The sequence below is a fragment of the Pseudochaenichthys georgianus genome, chromosome 6 (assembly GCF_902827115.2).
Source record: "Pseudochaenichthys georgianus chromosome 6, fPseGeo1.2, whole genome shotgun sequence".
Lineage (NCBI taxonomy): Eukaryota > Metazoa > Chordata > Actinopteri > Perciformes > Channichthyidae > Pseudochaenichthys > Pseudochaenichthys georgianus.
Window position 1 is genome coordinate 37,206,250 of NC_047508.1, and position 7,906 is coordinate 37,214,155.

At 42.0% G+C, this 7,906-nt stretch overlaps 1 protein-coding gene across 2 annotated transcripts in view; it reads right to left on the reverse strand.

The window, feature by feature from the left end:
* Nucleotides 1-7,215, reverse strand: part of syt12 (synaptotagmin XII) — a 38,707-nt gene extending 31,492 nt beyond the window's left edge. Inside the window, exon 1 of one of the 2 annotated variants that reach the window (XM_071203573.1) lies at nucleotides 6,773-7,215. The gene's annotated coding sequence lies outside the window, so the exon portion shown is untranslated. The remainder of the gene's footprint in view (nucleotides 1-6,772) is intronic. The other variant, XM_034085826.2, reaches the window with a different exon arrangement.
* Between the last annotated feature and the right edge of the window lie 691 nt (nucleotides 7,216-7,906).

The window sequence follows — 7,906 nt, forward strand, 5'->3', positions numbered from 1 at the left end:
ACGGCTGTGAAAGGAAAGGTGAACATTTGCATGAAAGCTTTCCCGCTGAAGTGTCATCATCATGCCCACATGATCTCAAACCTCTTCAGATGTATCTGACTGCTGCTTAAGAAGTGCTGTGCCTAATAACATTCCCCATAAAACTTGAAACGACGTCTTCCTCCAGTGCGCATGAAGAGCAGTTTGTGTCGAGGATGTTTTAATTACTGAGATATGAATAAAATGAATATCTTGTCCCGATGTCAGCTTACAAACCTGGCCGCGATGAGTAAGTGGCATGTGAGTAATGATTTCAAAGAGAGCTTGTGACATTTTCCAGAACTGTAATAAGGCTGTCGAAGGCAAAAGAAACACAGGGGACATTTCATATCAACCTTTCAAGCACAAAACTAAAATGACAAAACAAGACAAATATTTTTCTTCTGCATTACAGGATGAAAAGTCAGGTTTATATCTGAACATTGACCAAAATAGTTCAATATAGTTCCGAGGAAAGCTTATTTCTTCCTGCAAAAAAACTCGGCCTTGTGTTCACATAATTCTAAATCGATTGAAATACAATGTCTGACTTACACAATTGAAGTAGTATGGACTGTCACATGAAATAACCAGTTTAGCTGTGCAGTAAAGGTTGTTGTTCAAACAGGGCTTTTATTTCATTTTTTATTTGGTTATTTGGATCCCCATGTGTTGCCATTACTTTTTTCTGGGGTCCCTATATACATAAACAAAAAGTGTTATGATCAGTAATGCTAAAAAGAAAATGGTCTCATTCTGTTTTTAAAAGGGGTCTTAATCCTTAATTAGTTTCTTGTTTTTATTTTATTAGCTTTTCCTTTTTAATGCTTGGTGTCTTTCATTTTTTGTAAAGCACTTTGAGTTGCCTCGTGTTGAAAAGTGCTATATAAATAAACTTGCCTTGCCTTGCCTTAATTCAGATAGAAATTGAACATGTTAAACCTCTCTCCATCTAATTTCTATTTTTGGTTTTGGTACCTTGTGTCTTCTACACCTGAGTGAAAGATAATCCTCTTACATAACAAGAGTTATTGCCAAGAGCTCGTGTTTTCCTCCTGCCAGCAGCTTGATGCAGGTCCACCCGTTGTTATAAAGCCTATCGACAGCAGTGGATTTAGTAAACTGTGTGTTTCTAACTTCAGAAGCAGTACTCCCTCATGCTACAATAGCATAAGGCTCCTCTTTGTCCAGACTGTGTGTGTAAGTCAGACTCATGTATCTCAGTGGAAATAGAGTATTTGTTTCCTTGGTTTCTGCAGGGATCAACAGAAATCAATGTGACAGTCCGCCCCCTCCGTGTCTCCGGCTGAACGTAAAGCGGCTCCGGCACGAACAGCAAAACCAACGCACCAGTTCAGAAATCAGCTCAGACTGGATGTAAATATGCCAGAGGAGCCGCTAACAGCCAGAACAAAGACAACAAGAAATTCCCTCTGCATGTTTAAACAGGTCTGATCAATAAGAACAGACACATTGATGTATGTCCACACACACACACACACACACACACACACACACACACACACACACACACACACACACACACACACACACACACCACGACGAAGAAGAAGAAGAAGAAGAAGAAGAAGAAGAAGAAGAATAAGAAGAAGAAGAAGAAGAAGAAGAAGAAGAAGAAGAAGAAGAAGAAGAAGAAGAAGAAGAAGAAGAAGAAGAAGAAGAAGAAGAAGAAGAAGAAGAAGAAGAAGAAGAAGGGGTCATGTGCATGTCAGCTCGCTCTCCAAACAACTGATCAATTTACTTTTCTTTTAATCTCACCCAACGACTCATAATTAAATGAACTGCCTCACTGCTGCTCGCTGTGAAATGTCCAGATACAACACGACACAGCAATCTGTCTCTCTCTGTCCTCCCTCCTCACACATCTACAGCTTCCATGCCAGCTTCATTTTGACTTCCTGGTTTGGACAGCTCTTGGTGGAAGTAGCTGGAGCCGGCCTTTAAATGTCAGCAATGGCGCCAGCACGATGCGGCTAATCCGCTCAATCACTCAGAGTTAGAACAACAAAGTCTGAACGCAAACATTCAACTTCTAAAGGCCGCTAAAAGTGTGGCGAATGTACTGAAACACACACGTTAATGCTGAAGTAGCATGAGGCTACAGACATGCTAGCTTTGAGGAAAATGCTAAGCATGCTAGCATAGTCGCAATGACAATGCTACTATACTGATGTTAAGTAATTGTAACGGCGTAAACATATTTTCGTACAGTGGTTTGTATGTTATCTTACTAAAAGATGTTATTTGTGTTTTACAATGAATGTCCAGCAAAACAAGCGATAAGAGAAACTGTGAGTCCCTGACGTTCACAACCTGTTCAGGCAACAATACTACTTTAGGTTAAGCAACATATTGCGACTTGAGTCAATACATAGAAGAGTTATTAATTAAACATAGAAGTTATGTATCATGAATGCATAGATTGGATATCAAATCAATCCATCCAGCAGGTGCAAAGAAATGTCAATCATTACAAAACATTTCTTATGGTGGCCGAGAGGAAGTTAATCCACTGCATGGGACCATGAACAACATTGCACTCACTTTAACCATCACACTTAATTGGATAACATTTCCATTTTTACTTGGGCTAAGAAGGTTATATTTGAAGTTGAATGATGTCTCTGAAATATTGGAGTCATTCTTCATCACATTTAGTGTGCAGATCGGTTTTGGATAAACAGCAAAACATCAGATCCGAACACCAAAGTTATTTTTGTTAATTTTTTTATTCCACACATGGCACTTCTTTTATTTCCCTGCCCCGACAAAAGTCATCTTCATACTGTCTGATTACGCTTCCTTTATACTTTTAATTGTATGATAACGTAACAATGAAAAGAGCAAAGGCACTTCAATTCTCTTTGTAAAAAGATGATGTCGGCAAACATGAAGAGAACAGAAGTGTTGTTCTTGAGTGTGACAGCAAGCAGAGAATAATTAAACATTTTCTTTTCTTCTTTGCCAGAGAGGGAGAAAAGCTCTCTCTGCAGTTTGGGATCAGCTTACGGAGAAAGGCCCGCTGACTAAATAAAGCTTTACAACACAATTTAATCAGAAAAATGTAAATAGAACATATGTTTGGTTTAATTGACTTGATGTTCTTATTCAGAATCAGCTTCATCACGGTTTCACACAGGAGTTTCCCATGTACTTCCACACCTGGATTGAAGTCTTCCTGGTGCTTTAGTGTCAAACTCATTAGATCTCTTCGTACAGTAGATTACCAACCTGACAATTAGGCTAACAGGAAAAGCACTTAGTGCTACAACACAATCTGTCAGACCCAATTTAATGTTTGGGGAAAAGGTCCATTCAAGCTGGATGGAAGCTTAAACTCTCCAAAGTAGGGAAGAACAGTGATTTGAAACCAAGCCACTGCGTTATTGATGAACTATTAAGTATCTGCAGTCAGATACAAATGTATTGGGACAGTAAGAGTGTTTTAAGTTTCAACTCTTCTAGGTTAATCTTTACTCGGAAATGATCAAATCAGAAATTGGACAGAAGGAAATGTATTACGCCCTATTATGCTTTGGGGGGTTTCCCCTTTCCTGTAGTGTGTTCTATAGATGTGTGTGCATGTTAATGGTCTGCAAAGGCTAACATCCCAACCAGAGCCAGCCAGCTAACCAATCAGAGCAGACTGGGCTCTGATTTCAGACAGAGGGTGGAAAGAGGTGCTGCAGCACAGGCAGTATGAGAAAAATAAAGAGCTTTTGGAACATTAAAGCATGGAGACGTGTCACATCGAGGCACTAAACACAAATAGGAACCTGACAATGAGCATCATAGGACCTCGAGCTGGTTGCCTGCTGTGGTGCGGCTGTTGAAACTGAAGTTATACTACAAACTATTTATCATGCATGCTTACACAGATATTGAAAATGACTGGAACACACACATGTACTGAATATGTACTGAATATGTGCTGTGTATTTGAAATCAAAACAACCATCGAGAATAAACAAACAGGTTTCCTAAAACGTATTTTGGGAGTATCTTCAGCCACATGAGACGAGCGACTTTGGGAATTGGGAATCATTTAAAGGACATTTTGAGAAATGCACTTTTTTTTTTCTTGCCAAGAGTAAAATGAGAAAATCAATACCACTCTAAAGTCTGTATGGTAAATATGAAGTGGAGCCGGTTGATGGTTAGCTTCTGTAGCTTAGCATGAAGAGTGGAAACTCAAAGGTAACAATATCTGCCTACTAGCATCTCTCAAGCTCGACTTTTACACCACTAATGGCTGGAGATCGCTCCAAGCCAAGACATAGAGGGGTACATAACCCCCTGCAAAATAACTAATGATCAATTTTGCACTTTGGATTTTATTTGGATTAAACCGATTAGATATGCATGTAATTCATTTTTTTTTATAAATCTTTGGCCAGAGCCACACTAAGGCAACCAGATAGCTACATATTTACAATACAGATGTAGAAGAGGATATAAACAACAGTTGTAATGCCTGCTAACTTCTCTCTCATAAATATGATTCATCGTGCCATGTTTTATTTTACGATTGCTCCCCAGCCTGCTGCCTTCGAAGCATCTCCAGGAGAAGTGAGCTGTCGCTGCATTTGGCAGCACGCTGCTCTGACCACACGCCTCCTCCATAAACTGAGGCAATCCATTACATGATCCATTCTGGAAATATTAGAGGCGAAACATGAAGGTGTAAGCCATCTTTTTTAATAACGGCAGTGAGCCGCGACAGTAGAATCACAGAGCCACATCTCAGGGGTTCATCAAAGTGCTCTCAGTTTACTAAATGTAATAACAAGGACACATGGAGGGGGAAGCTGTGTGTGTGTGTGTGTGTGTGTGTGTGTGTGTGTGTGTGTGTGTGTGTGTGTGTGTGTGTGTGTGTGTGTGTGTGTGTGTGTGTGTGTGTGTGTGTGTGTGTGTGTGTGTGTGTGTGTGTGTGTGTGTGTGTGTGTGTGTGTGTGTGTGTGTGTGTGTGTGTGTGTGTGTGTGTGTGTGTGTGTGTGTGTGTGTGTGGAAGCAGGGGAAGCCCACGACAGAGCGAGGAAGAGAGTTAAACGAATGGCTGAGATGATTGCAAGTGCTGGAGAAGGGATTGAATTCTGAGCAGGTCGTATTTCACGCCGGGGAGGAGGCGAGATTCCCAGTGAGACACACACACACAAAAACACACACCAGGATATTTTACCTCTGTTGCCAAGTCACTTCAAACAGACTTCCATTACCATTAAAAAGCTCCGGGGAACACACTCGAGGAGCCGGAGAGGACTCAGACTTTTGGAATCATGTTTTAAAAAATGGTGTCCTTTAGTTTGAAATGTCTGAAGCAAAGAGGACTCTGAATGTGCTTCAATTGACCAGCTCCAAGGACCAGAAGGCAACTCCCACACATCCTTAAACTGTTAATTGATGCAAAAAGCTCTCCTGGTAATTAGTACACAGCGTTTCATTTCTTAGATGGAACAGAGAAAGGGAGCCAAGAGGACAAATGTATACATATGAGTGTGGGTGCATTCAGGGAGAAACAGGACGTCTACAAAGCCAAGAAAGCGTTAGACGGACAATCAGTCAGCTTTAGTTTCAGGAAATTGGACCAACCAGCTCCGAAAGTCGCAGAATCTAAAAACCTCTGAATTCGTCATAGGCGGACTGATTATGTTACTCACCAAACGCAACAAAGGACACACTCTCTTGAGCTTTACTAAACATTTCATCGAATTAGCACGGATCAAAAGCACTGAGATAATGACTCGAGTCGCAACCTTTTATGGCTAGTGACCCTTTAAAGCAAATCGATGTCTTCTCACGACCCCTTGTCACAGGTTGCACAATGCGATAGTTTAAACCAAGATCTATTCAGATGAAATGCTTAAAGAGACTCGTGTTGATCAAACTAAACGACCCCAGCTTGACAACGGGAGAGATCTACGGTTGAATCATTCGCACTGCATTTCCTGCATTTCTTGACTTTGTAAACAAATGCATAAAATACTCCTTAAGAGCATAACGAATAAATACAAATACAAATACATGGTTTTGACCTGAAAGTCAGGTCTTTCTAGACACTAATCAGACTACATTATACGCAAGGTTCTTACACAACTTGGAGATAAACATTTTCAGCAAAATGAGATGTTCCAAAAAGTCTGATCCTGGTACTGGTAGCAACACCATCTTACAGTTATTTATTGAGCTTTGTAAAACCTACTACACTCTGTATCCTTGACCCTTAGGTAATACCCAGTCTTAGTAGTAAAACCTTAGCCTAAGGGTCTATCCTGCAAACACAAGCCTAGCTGACTCTGACTTTCCCACATCCTTAAAGCTGCTCATCAAACCCGCACGAAGTTGTTTTAAGGCCACAGTTAGAGTTCAGCAGAGTGGTGCTGAAATGACAGCCCCTGCACCCTGGTGTAATGTTTCCTATCTTTACTTTCCCCCCTGAACAATGCTCCCACAGCCGATAGCCTGCTCCTAAAGCTCAGGTGGAGCTGCGATGCGAAACAATATTTAAATCGCGAGAGAGAGAAACGATTGAAGTCGCGGATTTGGAAACGTTGTGCCAACATTTAAAAAAAGCCACCCCGTCTGCCGTCAGCTAATGCTTCATGCTTTAATGAAATCCCTGACAATACAAAAGCAGGGGAGAAAAAGACGCATGCAAGTGCCAAGTCTCGCCATGATGCATGTTGCATGTTGTGCACGGAGCAGTATTGCAGCTGAGTGAACACGCATTTCTTACCCGGAGTTTTCTTTTGGTGCAGTAGGGAAGAAGAAGGAGGATGAAGAGGAGGAGGAGGAGGATGAGGAGGAGGGGGGGGATAGACCAACTCCACCGCTCTCCCTTCTTCAGGCGCCTCTCTCCTAATGGCACCGGTGCCGGTCCGGGCTCTCTATCCCGGGGATGGAGTCCACACTCCCCCCGGAAGATAGGGAGGAGTGTGAGGAGTAGTGGTGAGAAAGAAGAAGAGGAGGAGGAGGATGGTTTATCTTCCACTCGGATGTGTCCGTCTGCTGCTGCTCGCTGGAGACTGAAAAGCTGCTGCCTGAGGCTTTTCTGTACGAGCCGCAGCTCACCCCCGACCGACCGACTGCAGGAAGAAAGTCCCTCCCCCCTGCAGCGCAACTTCCACCGCCGGGCCGCTCGATAACACGACCACCGCCTCCTCCTCCTCCTCCTCCTCCTCCTCCTCCTCCTCCTCCTCCTCCTCCTCCTCCTCCTCACAGCACAGCAGCACTGAGGGAGACCTGCCTGCTGCACAGTGCACACACACTAACACACACACAGTTTGGTGTTATGCAACCGGTGCATGGGGGGGGGGGGGGGGGGGGGGAACTGGGGTGGGAGGTGTGTGATTCAGGAACATTCAAACTTTTCTTACTCATCATCTCTCCTTAACGCCCACATGACCCCCGTTTCTGTCCCAAGAACAAACCTCCCCCTCTTCTTCTTCTTCATTATTTCAGCAGTTCAGATCATTCAGATGCAGTCATAACACCTGTATCTATTCACTCTCCCAGTACTTTAAAGTACTCCTCACTAGGCCACTTATAACACTTGAATGCTTAAGTAAAATCTCAAAGTGCCACTTTCTAATGAGGCATCTAATATAAAGGGGTTAATGATTCATTAATAAATCATCTGATTGCTTTATAGATCAGTAGTCGAGTTATATGATGATAAACATCAGCAGAGGGATATTCACAATCTTAATAATTATTACTGAAACTTAAAGCACTGACGCATTATTTAGCATCAATAAAGCCACAATGTATAATAGTATTGGTATAATGTCTTTGTTTTAATTGAGTAATTTATGAGACTCTTATTTTTAAGAGAAATGTTCTGGTTCATATGTTTTTAAGGCAAAATATA